The 17887-nt window shown below is 47.4% G+C and overlaps 1 long non-coding RNA gene across 1 annotated transcript in view; it reads left to right on the top strand.

Annotated features, from left to right (window-relative positions):
• The window catches only part of LOC132826795 (uncharacterized), a 43961-nt gene that overhangs the window by 17720 nt on the left and 8354 nt on the right, over nucleotides 1-17887 (top strand). Inside the window, exon 2 of the long non-coding RNA XR_009645916.1 lies at nucleotides 11185-11297. This is a non-coding gene — a long non-coding RNA (uncharacterized LOC132826795). The remainder of the gene's footprint in view (nucleotides 1-11184; nucleotides 11298-17887) is intronic.

Genomic DNA, 17887 nt, shown 5'->3' on the forward strand with positions numbered 1-17887 from the left:
GAGGGGATGAAGGTGATAGTCAGGGAGGAGGGTGGAGTGGATAAGTGGAAGGAAGATAGGCAGGTAAGACAAGTCATGGGGACGGTGCTGAGCTGCCCGGTTCTACCTCTTTCCCAAGATCCACAAGCCTGACCACCCTGGCCAACCCATTGTCTCAGCATGCTCCTGCCCCACTGAATTCATCTCTACCTACCTTGACACTGTCCTATCCCCCTTAGTCCAGGAACTCCCCACATACATTCGAGACACCACCTATGCCCTCCATCTCCTCCAAGACTTCCGTTTCCCTGGTCCCCAACGCCTCATCTTCACCATGGATATTCAATCCTTCTACACCTCCATCCATCATGACCAGGGCCTCCAAGCCCTCCATTTTTTCCTCTCCCGATGTCCCCAACAGTACCCTTACACTCTCATTCGTTTGGCCAAACTGGTCCTCACCCTTAACAATTTCTCCTTTGAATCCTCCCACTTCCTCCAGACTAAAGGGGCAGCCATGGGCACCCATACGGGCCCCAGCTATGCCTGTCTCTTTGTTGGCTACGTAGAACAGTCGATCTTCCATTATTACACCGGCACCACAGCCCACCTCTTCCACCGCTAATGTTGACTGCATTGGCACCACCTCGTGCTCCTCGTGAGGAGGTTGAGCAATTCATCAACTTCACCAACACATTCCACCCTGATCTTAAATTTTCCTGGACCATCTCTGACACCTCCCTCCCCTTCCTGCACTTCTCCATCTCCATTAATGATGACCGACTTGACACCAACAGTTTTTACAAACCCACTGACTCCCACAGCTACCTGGTTTACACCTCTTCCCACCCTACCTCCTGCAAAAATGCCATCCCCTGTTCCCAATTCCTCCGCCTCCACCGTATCTGCTCCCAGGAGGACCAGTTCCACCACAGAACACACCTTCTTTAGAGACTGCAATTTCCATTCCCACGTGGTTAACAATACTCTCCAACGCATTTCGTCCACATTCCACACCTCCGCCCTCAGACCCCACCTCTCCAACCGTAACAAGGACAGAACGCTCCTGGTGCTGACCTTCCACCCTACTAACCTTCGCATAAACTAAATCATCCACTAACATTTCCGTCACCTTCAAATGGACCCCACCACCAGGGATATATTTCCCTCCCCACCACTTTCCGCCTTCCGCAAAGACCGTTCCCTCTATGGCTACCTGGTCGGGTCCACAACCCCCTACAACCCACCCTCCATTCTTGGCACCTTCCCCTGCCACCGCAGGAATTGCAAAACCTGCGCCCACACCTTCTCTCTCACCTCCATCCAAGGCCCTAAAGGAGCCTTCCACATCCATCAAAGTTTTACCTGCATATCCACCAATACCATTTATTGTATCATTGCTCCCGATGCAGTCTCCTCTACACTGGGGAGACTGGATGCCTCCTAGCAGAGTGATTAGGGAACATCTCTGTGACACCTGCACCAATCGTTGCCCTGTGGCCCAACATTTCAACTCCCTCTCCCACTCAGCTGAGGACATGGAGGTCCTGGGCCTCCTTCACCGCCGCTCCCTCACCACCTGACACCTGGAGGAAGAACGCCTCATCTTCGACCATGGAAAACTTCAACCCCAGGGCATCAATGTGGACTTCACCAGTTTCCTCACTTCCCCTTTCCCCACCTCACCCGAGTTCCAAACTTCTAGCTCAGTACTGTCCCCATGGCTTGTCTTATCTGCCTATCTTCCTTTTCACCTGTCCACTCCACCCTCCTCCCTGACCTATCACCTTCATTCCCTCCCCCACTCACCTATTGTACTCTATGCTACTTTCTCCCCACCTCCACCCCCACCCTCCTCTCATTTATCTCTTCACCCTTCAGGCACTCTGCCTGTATTCCTGATGAAAGGCTTTTGCCCGAAGCGTCAATTTTACTGCTCCTCGGATGCTGCCTGAACTGCTGTGCTTTTCTAGCACCACTCTAATCTAAACCATGGTACTCTGGAACTGCTCGGACACCATTAGCCATGAGGCTGCTGCAGCTATCATCCCCACACTGATTGATTACGTCACTTCCGCTCCCTCATGGCCACTTCCACAGCCATGTCCGCCCCTCACAATTCCACACGTGACATCACTTCCGCCCCTCCCATCATCGCTGATATCACATGCTCAATGACTTCTACCCCCCCACTGCCATGTTTGCCACCACTTCTACACCCACCAGCGCCACTCACCTGCCTTCTGCTGACCGCCCCCCACAGATCCCACTGTCACCATAATCAGTCCTCAGCAAAGGACTCACCTTTATCGCCCTCCACCCACACAGCAATTAATTTAATACACGCCATGACGTCGAAAACATCTTTTGCCACCTACCCGTCCGAGCTTACTTTCACAATCAGGACTTCCACCCACCTTCTGAGTGCCCCTTCTCCCGCTCCAACACACTCCATCCACCTGCAAACCCTGTGCTTGCCTATTATCTGCCCTCAACCTCTTCATTTCCAACTGCTGCTGGGACATTAACCGCCTCAACATGTCTACCCCCCTCCCCGACTCCAACCTCTCACCCTCACAACATGCTGCCCTCCACTTTCTCTGCTCCAATCCCGACCTCACCGCCAAGCCAGCAGATAAAGGGGGTGCAGTGGTAGTCTAGCGCACTGACCTCTACACCGCTGAAGCCCAATGCCAACTCAAGGACACCCCCTCCTACTGCCCCCTCAACTATGACCCCACCCCCCATCACCAAACCATCATCTCCCATACCACACAGAACCTCATCACCTCAGATCTCCCATGCACAGCTTCCAACCTCATTGTCTGGGAACCCCACACTGCCTGGTTCTACCTCCTTCCCAAGATCCACAAGCCTGACCACCCTGGCCCACCCATCGTCTCAGCATGCTCCTGCCCCACTGAACTTACCTCTACCTACCTCAACAATGTCCTATCCTCCCTCGTCCAGCAACTCCCCACATATGTTCAAGACACCACCCATGCCCTCCATCTCCTCCAAGACTTCCGTTTCCCCGGCCCACAATGCCTCATCTTCACCCTGGATATCCCCAATCCCTCTACACCTCCATCTGCCATGACCAAGGCCTCCAAGCCCTCCCTTTCTTCCCCTCCCGATGTTTCCAACAGTAACCTTCCACCGACACGCTCATTCGTTTGGCCGAACTGGTCCTCACCCTGAACAATTTCTCCTTCGATTCCTTCTACTTCCTCCAGACCAAAGGGGTAGCCATGGGCACCCATATGGGCCCCAGCTATGCCGGTCTCTTTATTGGCTACGTAGAACAGTTCATCTTCTGTAGTTACACCGGCACCACTCCCTACCTCTTCCTCCGCTACATTGATGACTGCATTGGCGGCACCTCATGCTCCCACGAGGAGGTTGAGCACTTCATCAACTTCACCAACACATTCCACCCTGACCTTAAATTTACCTGGACCATCTCTGACACCTCCCTCCCCTTCCTGGACCTCTCCATCTCCATTAATGATGACCGACTTGACACTGACATTTTTTACAAACCCACCGACTCCCACTGTCACCTGGATTACACCTCTTCCCACCTTACCTCTTGCAAAAATGCCATCCCCATTCCCAATTCCTCCGCCTCCGCCGTATCTGCTCCCAGGAGGACCAGTTCCACCACAGAACACACCAGATAGCCTCCTTCTTTGGAGACCCCAATTTCTCTTCCCACGTGGTTAAAGATGCCCTCCAATGCATCTTGTCCAATTCCCGGACCCCAGCCCTCAGACCCCAGCCTTCCAACCATAACAAGGATAGAATCCCTCTGGTGCTCACCTTCCACCCTACCAACCTTTGCATAAACCAAATCATCCGCCAACATTTCCGCCACTCCAAATGGACCCCACCACCAGGGATATAATTTCCTCTCCACCCCTTTCCGCCTTCCGCAAAGACCATTCCCTCCATGACTAACCTGGTCAGGTCCCCGCCCCCCTACAACGGACTCTCCCATCTTGGCACCTTCCCTGCCACCACAGCAATTGCAAAACCTGCGCCCACACATCCTCCCTCACCTCCATCCAAGGCCCCAAAGGAGCCTTCCACATGCATCAAAGTTTACCTGCACATCCACCAATATCATTTACTGTATCCGTTGCTCCCGATGCGGTCTCCTCTACATTGGGGAGACTGGACGCCTCTAGCAGAGTGCTTTAGGGAACATCTTTGGGACACCTGCACCAATCAACCACACCGCCCTGTTGCCCAACATTTCAACTCCCCATCCCACTCAGCCGAGGACATGGAGGTCCTGGGCCGCCTTCATCACCGCTCCCTTACCACCCGATGGCTGGAGGAAGAACGCCTCATCTTCTGCCTCGGAACACTTCAACCCCAGGGCATCAATGTGGGCTTCACCAGTTTTCTCATTTCCCCTTCCCCCACCTCATCCCAGTTCCAAACTTCGAGCTCAGCCACTTTCCACCTATCCATTCCACCCTCCTCCCTGACCTATCGCCTTCATCCCACCCTCATTCACCCATTGTACTCTTTGCTACCCTCCCCCACCCTTCTCCCTGACCTATCACCTTCATTCCAACCCCCACCCCCACTTATCTATTATACTCTATGCTACTTTCTCCCCACCCCAACCCTCCTCTCATTTACCTTTCCACCCTTCAGCACTCTGACCTAGGGCTTTTGCCCGAAACGTCAATTTCCCTGCTCCTCGGATGCTGCCTAAACTGCTGTGCTTTTCCAGCACCACTCTAATCCAGAATCTGGTTTCCAGCATCTGCAGTCATTGTTTTTACCATGGTAAATTACCTATGGTTGGTGAAAAAGCACAGCAGGTCAGGCAGCATCCAGGGAACAGGAGATTCGACGTTTCGGGCATATGCCTGAAACGTAGAATCTCCTGTTCCCTGGATGCTGCCTGACCTGCTGCACTTTTTCAGCAACACATTTTCAGCTCTGATCTCCAGCATCTGCAGACCTCACTTTCTCCTCCTAAATTACCTATGGTGTCCAGCAATATATGGGTTAGGTGGATTGGCCATGCTAAATTACTCATAGTGTCCAGGGATGTACAGGTTAGGTGGATTGGCCATTCTAAATTACCCATAGTGTCCAGGGATGTACAGGTTAGGTGGACTGGCCATGCTAAATTACCCATAGTGTCCAGGCATGTACGGGTTAAGTGGATTGGCTATGCTAAATTATCCATAGTGTCCAGGCATGTACGGGTTAGGTGGATTGTCCATGTTAAATTGCCCATAGTGTCCAGGGATGTATGGGTCAGGTAGATTGTTTATGCTTAATTACCCCGTAGTGTCTAGAGGATATACTAGTTAGGTGGATTGGCTATGCTAAATTACCTATAGTGTCCAGCAATATATGGGTTAGGTGGATTGACTATATTAAATTACCCATAGTGTCCAGGGATGTACAGGTTAGGTGGATTGGCCATTCTAAATTACCCATAGTGTCCAGGGATGTACAGGTTAGGTGGACTGGCCATGCTAAATTACCCATAGTGTCCAGGCATGTACGGGTTAAGTGGATTGGCTATGCTAAATTACCCATAGTGTCCAGGCATGTACGGGTTAGGTGGATTGTCCATGTTAAATTGCCCATAGTGTCCAGGGATGTATGGGTCAGGTAGATTGTTTATGCTTAATTACCCCGTAGTGTCTAGAGGATATACTAGTTAGGTGGATTGGCTATGCTAAATTACCTATAGTGTCCAGCAATATATGGGTTAGGTGGATTGACTATATTAAATTACCCATAGTGTTCAGGGATGTACAGGTTGGGTGGATTGGCTATGCTAAATTACCCAGAGTTTTAGGGATGTATAGGTTAGATAGATTGGTCATGCTAAATTACCCCATAGTGTCCAGGGATATACAGGCTAGGTGGATTGGCTATGCTAAATTACTGGGTGAATAATGTTGCTGATCGATCCAAAGAAAGGAAATTCATGGAATGCTTACAGGATGGCTTTTTGGAACAGTTTGTGATGGAGCCCACAAGGGAGCAGACAATTCTGGACTTAGTTCTATGTAATGAGCCAGACTTTATAAAAGATCTTAAAGTAAGGGAACACTTAGAGGCAGCGATCATAATATGGTAGAGTTCAGTCTGCAGTTTGAAAGAGAGAAGGCAAAACCAGATGTAATGGTGTTACAGTTAAGTAAAGGTAATTACAGGGGCATGAGAAACGAATTGACGAAAATCAACTGGAAGCAGAGCCTGGTGGGGAAGACAGTAGAGCAATAATGGCAGGAGTTTTGGGGTGTAATTGAGGACACAGTACAGAGGTTCATCCCAAAGAAAAGAAAAATTGTCGGGGGAGGAGTTAGACATCCTTGAGTGACAAAGGAAGTCAGGAAGCGTATCAAAGAACAAGAAAGAGCCAATAAGATGGCCAAGAGCACTAGGAAATCAGAAGGCTGGGAAGACTACAAAAACAGAGGGTAACAATGAGAGAAATACAGACAAAGAGGATCAAATATGAAGGTACGCTAACCAGTAATATTAGAAATGATAGTAAAAGTTTCTTTCAATACATAAGAAATAAACGAGAGGCAAAACTAGAAATTGGGCTGCTCCAAATTGACACTGCAAGGCTAGTACTGGGAGATAAGGAAACAACTGAAGAACTTAATAAGTACTTTGTGTCAGTCTTCACAGTGGAAGACATGACTAATACCCCAACAATTAAGGAGAGTCGGGGGTTGAGTTGAGTATGGTAACCATTACAAAAGAGAAAGTGCTAGAGAAGCTAAAAAGTCTAAAAACCGATAAATCTCCTGGCCCGATGGGCTACATCCTAGAGTTCTGAGGGAGGTGGCTGAGGAAATAGCGGAGGCGCTGACTGTGATCTTTCAAAAATCACTGGAGCCTGGGAAAGTCCGAGATAATTAGAAAATTGCTGTTGTAACTCCCTTGTTCAAGATAAAATATGGAAAATTATAGGCCGATTAGCCTAACCTCGGTTGTAGGTAAAATTTTAGAATTCATCATTATGGATGAGATTTTTAAATTCTTGGAAATGCAGAGTCGAATTAGAACAAGTCAGCATGGAGTCAGTAAGAGGACGTCGTGTCTAACAAATCTGTTAGAATTCTTTGAAGAGATAACAAATAGGTTAGACCAGGGAAACCCAGTGGATGTTATCTATCTAGACTTCCAAAAGGCCTTTGATTAGGTGCCTCACGGGAGACTGCTGAGATGAGGGTGTTCACTTTCCATCCTTGGCCACTATCTTTAGGCAGGCAGATGCTTCCCATCGCTGGAGAAGGACTTCAGTTTTCATTCTGCTCTTTACATCAAGTGGCATTCAGGAAACCCTGCCTGTAGATATTTATTGAGGAGAAAGTGAGGTCTGCAGATGCTGGAGATCAGAGCTGAAAATGTGTTGCTGGAAAAGCGCAGCAGGTCAGGCAGCATCCAAGGAACAGGAGATTTGACGTTTCGGGCTTAAGCCCTTCTTCATTCCTGAAGAAGGGCTTATGCCCGAAACGTCAAATCTCCTGTTCCTTGGATGCTGCCTGACCTGCTGCGCTTTTCCAGCAACATATTTTCAGCTGCAGATATTTATTCCCAATAACAAACAAAAATTGCTGGAAAAGCTCAGTAGGTCTGGCAGCATCTGTGGAATGAGAGCAGAGTTAACATTTCAGATCCGGTGACCCTTCTTCAGCACTGAGTTTAGCTGAGGAAAGGTTGGTATAAATCTCTGCTGAAGGTGGAGGTGGGGTGGGGTGAGGAGTAAACATTAAATGGAGTTGGAGTCCAGACAGAGAGAGAGAGAGAGAGAGACAGAGAGAGAGAGAGAGAGAGAGAGATGGAAATATAACAATACCGGGCAGACATAGGAGTGGGGAAAGGTCAGCCTGGGAGAATCAATAGTTGCTAATAGGGACCATGAGTGGCTGATAATGCGTTTTTTGTGGTAGCAGAAAGTGAGGACTGCAGATGCTGGAGATCAGTTGAGAGTGTGGTGCTGACAGCAGGTCAGGCAGCATCCGAGGAGCAGGAGAATTGACGTTTTGGGAATAAGGCCTTAATCAGGAATGAGGCTTGTGGGCCAAGGGAGCTGAGAGATAAATGGGAGGGGGGTGGGGCTGGGGGGAAGGTAGTTGAGAGTGTGATCGGTAGCTGAAAATTTGTTGCTGGTCAAAGCACAGCAGGCCAGGCAGCATCTCAGGAATAAGGAATTCGACATTTCGAGCATAAGCCCTTCATCAGGAATGAGAGAGAGTAGCCAAGCAGGCTAAGATAAAAGGTAGGGAGGAGGGACTTGGGGGAGGGGCGATGGAGGTGGGATAGGTGGAAGGAGGTCAAGGTGAGGGTGATAGGCCGGAGTGGGGTGGGGGCGGAGAGGTCAGGAAGGAGATTGCAGGTTAGGAGGGCGGTGCTGAGTTGAGGGAACCGACTGAGACAAGGTGGGGCGAGGGGAAATGAGGAAACTGGAGAAATCTGAATTCATACCTTGTGGTTGGAGGGTTCCCAGGCGGAAGATGAGGCGCTCCTCCTCCAGCCGTCGTGTTGTTATGTTCTGCCGGTGGAGGAGTCCAAGGACCTGCATGTCCTCGGTGGAGTGGGAGGGAGAGTTAAAGTGTTGAGCCACGGGGTGGTTGGGTTGGTTGGTCCGGGCGGCCCAGAGGTGTTCTCTGAAGCGTTCTGCAAGTAAGCAGCCTGTCTCTCCAATATAGAGGAGGCCACATCGGGTGCATCGGATGCAATAGATGATGTGTGTGGAGGTACAGGTGAACTTGTGGTGGATATGGAAGGATCCCTTGGGGCCTTGGAGGGAAGTGAGTGTGGAGGTGTGGGCCCAAGTTTTACATTTCCTGCGGTCGCAGGGGAAAGTGCCGGGGGTGGAGGTTGGGTTGGTGGGGGGTGTCGATCTGACGAGGGAGTCATGAAGGGAGTGGTCCTTGCGGAACGCTGATAGGGGAGGGGAGGGAAATATATCCTTGGTGGTGGGGTCCGTTTGGAGGTGGCCGAAATGACGGCGGATGATACGTTGTATGCGGAGGTTGGTGGGGTGGTAGGTGAGAACCAGTGGGGTTCTGTCTTGGTGGCGGTTGGAGGAGCGGGGCTCAAGGGCGGAGGAGCGGGAAGTGGAGGAGATGCGGTGGAGGGCATCGTCGATCACGTCTGGGGGGAATCTGCGGTCCTTGAAGAAGGAGGCCATCTGGGCTGTGCGGTGTTGGAACTGGTCCTCCTGGGAGCAGATGCGGCGGATACGAAGGAATTGGGAATATGGGATGGAGTTTTTGCAGGGAGCAGGGTGGGAGGAGGTGTAGTCCAGGTTTCCATCCCGACCTTAAATTCACCTGGACTGTCTCAGACTCCTCCCTCCCCTTCCTAGACCTTTCCATCTCTATCTCGGGCGACCGACTCAACACAGACATCTACTATAAACCGAAAAGCCCTGCCCCCTGCAAAAACTCCATCCCATATTCCCAATTCCTTCGTCTCCGCCGCATCTGCTCGAAACGTCGAATTCCTTATTCCTGAGATGCTGCCTGGCCTGCTGTGCTTTGACCAGCAACACATTTTCAGCTCATTTTTTACAGTGTGATCGGTAGATGAAGGCGGGGGTGAAATTAATAGGCCGGAGGGGAGGGTGGAGTGGATAGATGGGAAGGAAGATGGACAGGTAGGATAGGTCAAGAGGGCAGTATCGAGTTGGAAGCTTGGATCTGGGATAAGGTGGGGCTGAGGAAATGAGGAATGAATTGAATTGAATTGACTTGAATTTATTGTCACATGTACCGAGGTACAGTGAAAAGTGTTGTCTTGCGAGCAATACAGGCAGATCACAGAGTTAAGTAGCATAGATATGTAAGTATGAGATAAACAGCAGCAAAACAAAAACACAGGTACAGGCGAATGTTAAGAGTTTGTGAGTCCATTCAGTATTCTAATGACAGTAGGGTAGAAACTGTTTTGAAACTGGTTTCTGTATCTTCTGTCCGATGGTAGAGGTTGGAGAAAAGCATTGCCAGGGAGGAATGGACCTTTGAGAATGCTGGTGGCCTTTCCCTGACTGCGGGCCTGATAGATGGATTCTATAAATGGGACGTTGACCTTTGTGTTTGTCTGGGCTGAGTTCACCACTCTCTGTTACTGTCTCTGATCTTGAATGGTACAGTTCCCATACCAGGTAGTGATACATCCAGAAAGAATGCTCTTATTGGTGCACCTATAAAAGTTGGCAAGGGTATTCACTGTCATTCCAAATTTCCCCAGCTGCCTGAGGAAGAAGCGACATTGTTGTGTTTTTGTAACCAGTGCATTCACATGAAGAGTCCAAGAAAGCTTGTTGTGGATGACCACTCCCAGGAGCTTGACACTCTCCACTCGTTCCACCTCTGTGTTGTTAATGTGGAGAGGGGCATGAGTAACATCCCGCTGAAAATCTGTTTAGTCGCCATCTGAGATTCGACTGACGATGGTGGTGTCATCAGCAAACTTGTAAATGGCATTAGTTTGGTATTTGGTGATGTAGCCATGGGTATACAGTGAGGGGGGCTCCAGTGTTAGTGAGGATGAAATATTGTCCCCAATCTTCACTGATTGTGGCCTGTGGGTCAGGAAACTGAGAATCCAATTGCAGAGAGTGGGGCAGTGAACTGGTGAAATCCACATTGATCTCTTAGGCGGAAGATGTGGCGTTCTTCCTCCAGGTGGTGGATGGCAAGGGTTTGGCAATGGAGGAGGCCCAGGACCTGTTTGTGGTAAAAGACCATGTGATAACAAGGCCTGGTGTGTGGGGGTTTGGGATAACGACATGGCCCTAAAATGATTGAACTCGATGTTGAGTCCAGAGGCTGCACGGTCCCCAAGTGCAAAATGAGATGCTGTTCTTCCAGTTTGTGCTGAGTTTCGCTGGAGCACTGCAGCACGCCTGAGACAGGGATATTGGGCAGGAAGTACAGTGGTGTGTTGAAATGGTGGGGAAAAGGAAGTTCAAAGTTATTTTCTGCAGATAAACCAAACCGCCATACGTAGCAGATAAATAGCCCACATTACCACACGCGGTGAGTTTGTCTTTAAATAAAGACTCCAGCTGCCTCTCAGACATACTGTGACAGTACAAGCTCTTACTCAAGAGTTAAAACATATAATTAACCAGATACACATTCTTTCAGACACAGAAACTCATTAAAAATAATGACCTCTCTTTTTATTCATTCGCAGGATCTGAACATCATCGGCTAGGGCCGCACTTATATCCCACCCTACTTACCCAGAAGGCAGTTAAAGGTCAATGACATTGTGGTGGGTCTGGTGTCCCATGTCGGCCAGACCAGGTGAGTTCCCTTCTACCGGAGGGTCACTGGACCTGAAATGTTCATTTTGATTTCTCTTTACAGATGCTGCCAGACCTGCTGAGCTTTTCCAGCAACTTCTGTTTAAGTTTCCTTCCAGTTTCCTTCCCTAAAAGCCTGGGATAGTAAATCTAATGATAATAGAACTAGGCCATTGCCTCCCTCCCAAATCATCAGGCCATCATCAGGCTTCATAAATGTTTACATCTCATTTTGCTTAATTTCATTTTGGCTAACTCAACAAGTTTTAGGTTAACAGCCTTACATTTTGAAGTACAGGAACCTTAATAGGTCACTAGGCAGTGTGATGGCCTATGGGAGGTGAGGATATAGTGGTATTGACACCGGACCAGTAATGTTTGAATTTCACCATGATAGAAGGTAGAACTTAATTTTAGAAATATATGGAATTAAAGATCTAATGATGACTACAAAAATCTTGTTGATTGTTGTAAAAACGCATCTGATTCGCGAATGCCCTATAGGGAATGAGATTCTGCAAAAGGCAAGCAATAACGTATTCAATATACCAAGTGTGCTGCCTGATAACAAGGTGGCATGGTGGCTTAGTGACTCAGTGGTCAGCAATGCTGTCTCACAGCACCAGGGACCTGTGTTTGATCCCAGCCTTGGGCGACTGTCTGTGTGGAGTTTGCATGTTCAGCCTGTGTCTACATGAGTTTCCTCTGGGTGCTCTGGTTTCCTCCCACAGTCCAAAGATTTGCAGGTTAGGTGAATTGGCCATGCTAAATTGCCCATAGTGTTCAGGGATGAGTGCCTTAATCAGAGGAAACGTAGACTATAGGGGAGGGGGATGGGTCTGGGTTGGGTACTCTTTGGAGGGTAGGTGTGGACTTGTTGGGCCAAATTGCCTGATTCCTCCCTGTAGGGGTTCTGTGATAGCATCAGCACCCTACCATATAAATTTCACAGGAAGTGAGGAGGTGACTTGAATTCTGGGATTACTGACAGTTAATTGGAGGATTGAGTTGTTTTTTTATCACTCCCTGTGGATCAGGGAGTGGTGGAGATCTCCCTCCCTCAGATCCCTCATGGAAACCCTTGACCTCTCTCACTACCTATCTACAGCAAAACCCTGCATTACCAGATTTCTCCCATTCAGTTCTCCAGATCGTTCAGTGGCAACCTACTGTTGCCCCACCAGTCACCTAACTTCCTGGTGTTATACCATTTTTGAGTTCAATTGCGACTAGCTGAACGAAATTGGTTCCCATTACGAATCAACAATCATACCAGCATTGACTCTGTAGACTACAGGTATTAAATCATTTTGAAGCCAGGAGTTGAGATAATAAAAGATATGATTAGAATCAATAGATCTTGAATTAACAGTGTGAACTCAATCAGCTAAAGGACCTCTTCCTTTGCTGTAGAAATTTTATGACTCTATGTAACCAGATGCCAAGTCTCTTACTTAATGCCAGATTTATTTATTGGCATCACAATTGGCTGCTTCCTCCAAGATTGACACTCAATGTCCCAGCAGTCTTTCTTCACATTTGCTCTAGGTACTTAGCCAATCAACAAAGCAATGAAACAGTACTATAGAAGTTGAACGAGATGGAGCTTGATCTTTAAGGCGTTTGCCCTTTCATTGTTCCTGTGCAAGTACATTTGTTACATTTAGCGTGAACATCCTGATGCAGCTGCTATTGCTTTGCGGAAAAGACACAAGACCTTGGCTCAAGGCCCATCTTCTTGCTGGTTTGAGACAAAATAAAAAGACTTTTGAAGGCTAGGGAATGAGGTAGAAAGCTGTTGTTGTGAGAGATTTCTGAAGAACAGGACAGCTGCAATGGCTCAATGATTATCCTTGAAAAATGGAGCCGGATCAAAAGAAAGGATAGTCTAAATTGACCCAGCTGGAGCCGAGTTTAATGGAGTGAGACTGTGCTTGGAGTTGAAAATGAAGATGAGTCGCTTGAAATAAGTTTCCAAAAGAACAAAGGGGCAGTATAACCTGGGAAGTAGATGGGTTTTGAGTGAGTAAGAGTGTAAGAGAAGCTGAAATCTCACGGACAATGTTGGGTTGCCATGGTCCAGGGGAGAGAGAGAGAGAGAGAGAGAGAGAGAGAGAGAGAAAACACATGTGCTATGATTCACCATTCATGTATATGGTTGGGAGCTCATATTCAGATTGAAAAGACTGAAATCACAAGCAGTTAAACTGAGGCAGCAAGATTTACTGAGACTGCACTTGAGAAAGAATCTCCAGGAGAAAACAAAATTGGAAAGACAGTTCTGATGTGAAAGGTTTCCAGAATGTGTCAGTGAAAGAATACAAATAATCCTGTAGGAGGGAAGAATCACCTTGGGATTGTTCCAGGAAGACTGAATGCCTACTTCAAGGAAAGTGTGAAGTATATCCAGAAACTGTGTTTTTGGTTGTGATCAAAGTAAATAGGAAATGTTCTGATTTACAACTTAACATACCGCATAAGTAGCCTAAAAAGACAGTGTTTCAACAATTGTCCTTTTAATTCTTTTCTTACATGCATGATGCTTACATCCGAGAATGCATTTTAAAAAGTCCAAACTATATGGAAGCTATTGAAAACAGAAAGTTAGAATTGTTCCTCAAGGGTATGTGCTGCTCAGCTAATCAGTCCATTACACAGAAACTTTGGACATTATCAATATTTTATAAATTGCAACAAGGCAAAAAGCTTTTGAATGACTATAGCCTTTTTAATGTAGCTAACATTGAAGTCATAGAATCCCCACAGTGTGGAAGCAGGCGATTCGGCCCATTGAGTCCAAAGAGGCTGAATCATAATGGAACTGGAGGGGGAAATAAAGCACTGTATGTTCTATGGCGCCCACCTCTCTCTCTCAGCGTTGAGAACATTGATGGATACCATATGGTCTCACTCCAATGATACTCGGGCACAAATGTAACCATGGAAGAGGGATAGACAGTCGGCAGAAATGACCCCTTCCACAGCCCACTGCCTGAACCAGTTTGTAGCCAACGTGGCTAGATCCATAAGGAGGTCCTCTGATCTGCCCAGACCCCTTTGCACGGGGTGCCCAAAGATCAGGAGTGTGTGTCTGAAATGCAGCTAAAAGCTCAACAGAAGGTTTTTCAAATAACTAAAAAGGGAGTGCAAATGTCCACAACCAATATGTACATGGTCCACGGATTCCACAGCACTGCAAAGTAAACAGTCAAACTGGGAGTCCATGAATTGCTGCTGTTGTCTGTTGCTGTTATAACAGACTGCTGAGTCCAACACCCTCTACGCCCAGGTTGCTGATGGAAGATGGGAGGACTCCTGCATAGAGATCCCTTGATTGGGGATCCTGCCACCTGGAGGTAACTAAACATGTCAAGTTGGTGGACAAAGAAGTCAAAGTGAATGATGTGCAGCAGCAGACTGTATATTAAAAAAAACAAGCCTCTTACCCAGGCAGAAGGATAGTCCACACGCACTCAAGTGTAGCTCAGATTGTAGGGTGTGGGCTACTGAAAGAATGATGTTTGTCTTTTTTTAGTTATTGACCTATTTTTAATTCCTAATCAGCCTGTTCAGACCTGTTATAACACAGCTCTTCTGGAACAGGCTGCAGTTGAACCTGGATCTCTCGGTCCGGGGATAGGGATACTACTACTGTGTCACACAATGACACTTAATTGTACGTTTTCTGCACTTGCTTATTCAATTGACTTGTGAGGGCCATTAGTAAATCTACCTGTAACCCCTTTCTGTCGTAAATTGCAATCACTCACTGTGTATATAAAAAGCTTTTCCTCATAATGTCTGTTCTAAATGCTTTCAAGATGTATTCGCTGGTTTTCCAGACTTCTGCCAATATGCAGAGCTTCTTTCTGTAAATAGACAAAGGTCATTAGCACAGAAGAGTAAAAGTGAGCTGCCTGATCTGTTAATCTATATTAGTTGAGGGTGGAGGACTGCCTACCCGACTGCAAAAATCAACTTTATTATTAGCACTGTGTCCAGCAAAGGTCAGGAGGAAAATTCCAGAGCCTTATCTTATCCATTGATTTCATTTTTCATTGTTTGCTTATTTTCTGTCAGCCAGCTTGCATGTGTGCTTATTTAATCTATTTTTAATTCAGACGTTTCATAACTGATTGCGCACATTACTACTTAATTGCTGGAGTCCCACTCCCTGTGCGTTTCAAAGTGACACCATAGTTTCTTGCTTTACCTTCTGTACTCTGCATGTCAAGCTTTGTTCCAACCATTGTATGATATTTTGGATATTTGTCTTGACGTCATAAGCTTCTGAATGCCAAAGGGTTGAAGCTATGTACATGTTGCGACCTGCAGCTATTGCTTTATGCTCAGACAAGAAGTACCAACAGAGATTGACCTGTGGGTAAATTCACATGTCTCACCTTTCAAAGTGTGCTGAGGTGTGCAAGGGAGCTGTGGAGGAACCTGAGCATTTGCAAATGATGAGGACACTCTTACAAAACTACTGGTGCCTTTGCCTGCTTTGCAATCACTGGTTTCCAGATTTTGTCCGCAGAGGGTGGCCCATTTGCAGGAAAAATTGAAAGGAATCCTCTGCTGCTCCTAGATTAAGTGCTAAAATGAGAGCATTTTGTTTTGCATGGTGTAATGCTTTCTATCTTAATGAGGCATTGAGCTAGGACTCACTGTCTATGAGCATGGTGGAAGCAGAGATGATCAATGACTCCAAAAGTAAGTTGGCAATGTACAACCAGCAGTGTAACTCCAGTCCAGCTGCTTTGTAAAATACCTGTAAATATTATCCAGAGCTGTTGTGATCCTATGATATGGAATGACAGTTGTAAGTTGCTGGACTATGAGTGAAGTCTCACCCAGTTCATTAATAGAGTGAGACCTCAGGTGCTTTAGCTTTGGATGTGACTGTATTCATTTCAGGCCCTTGCATATCTCTTAAATCTATAGTGAGAGCAAATCATTTCATATAATTAGGAAAATGATTCCTAGCAGAGCCAAGATTGACCTCCAGAATGGGTTGTTGAATTGATTTTGAGGGAATCATGTCTGCTATTCTGATTACAAAGATGGCACAACGTTTTGACTAATTTTGAACTATTGATTTGATTTGTCCTAGCAGTGCGAAGGGTCATTGAAAGAGAGATCTGTATTTACAGAGTCTTTTACATCCTTTGGGTGACCCAACCTCCTTTACAGCCAATGAAGCTCTTTCTGAGGTGTGTTCACTGTTGTGGGATAAGGATAAGGTGGCACAATTTGCTTAAGTGGCCAGTACCTAGGTCATATTTTGAACAGAGCGGTGAGGAGAGATGGCGGAGAGAAGAGAGGGCTGCAGGAAGTTTTTAAGTGGGTGATATCTAAACCTGAAACCCTTCACCATTGGGCCTTCCTCCCACCTACCTCCTCTAACCTTACTAAGAGTCTGTAATATTGGTAAGTTTTCTGGTTTTCTCTTGTTTTTCTTTTCTCCTCTTCCTTGTTTAGTCCTGTATGGGCTTTCAGATTAGCGGGGTATGGATGTTCGGGCAGTTGCATGTTCCTCCTACAGAATGTGGCAGATGAGAGACACGACACATGTCTTCACTGGCCACATCTACGGGAAGTACACCCAACTCCAGCTCCTCTAAAACCGAATTACGGAATTGGAGCTGGAGCTGGATGAACTGTGGATCATCCGGGAGGCTGAGGGTAAAATGGAGAGGATATACAGGGAGGTGGTCACTCTTTAGACGCAGGATAAGGACAGCTGGGTTACAGTCGGGGAGGAAAGGGAACCGACAGACAGAGCAGGGATCGCCTGTGACTGTTTCCCTTAGCAATAAGTATACTGTTTTGGATACTGCTAGTGGGGATGGCCTACCAGGGGAAAGCCATGGTTGTCAGGTCTCTGGCACTGAGCCTAGCACTGAGGCTCAGAAGGGAAGAGGGGAGAATAGAAACGCATTAGTGGTAGGGGACTCAATAGTTAGATGGATTGACAGGAGATTTTGTGGTCAGGAACAGGACTCCCAGAAGGTACATTGCCTCCCTGGTGCCAGGGTCCGGGATGTTGCGGATCGGGTTTACAGGATTCTGAAGGGGGAGAGTGAGCAGCCAGAAACTGTGGTACATTTTGCACCAATGATATAACCAGGAAAGGGATTGAGGATCTGAAAAGTGACTACAGAGAACTAGTTTGGACACTGAAGAGCAAGACAAGAAGAGTAGTGTTCTCAGGTTTGCTACCGGTGCCACAAGACAGTGAGGTGAGGAACAGGCAGCAAATGCAGCTTAACACGTGGCTGCGAGACTGGTGCAGGAGGGAGGGCTTCAGATACCTAGACCATTGGGATGCCTTCTGGGGAATGTGGAACATGTACATGAAGGGCGGGTTGGACCTGAACTGGAGGGCCTCAAATGTCCTGGGTAGGAGATTTGTTCCTGCGGTTCAGGAGGCTTTAAACTAGTTTGGCAGGGGAGTACAAATCAGAGCTACACATCTGGGGGGGTAGTTGCAGAATGAGGCAGTGACAGGATGTAGTGAATCTATCAGGAAGGTTTTTCATGTGATGGAACACAAGGAGTGTCAGAAATAAGAGTGATGAACTTAGTGCA

Source organism: Hemiscyllium ocellatum, chromosome 2 (assembly GCF_020745735.1).
Source record: "Hemiscyllium ocellatum isolate sHemOce1 chromosome 2, sHemOce1.pat.X.cur, whole genome shotgun sequence".
NCBI lineage: Eukaryota > Metazoa > Chordata > Chondrichthyes > Orectolobiformes > Hemiscylliidae > Hemiscyllium > Hemiscyllium ocellatum.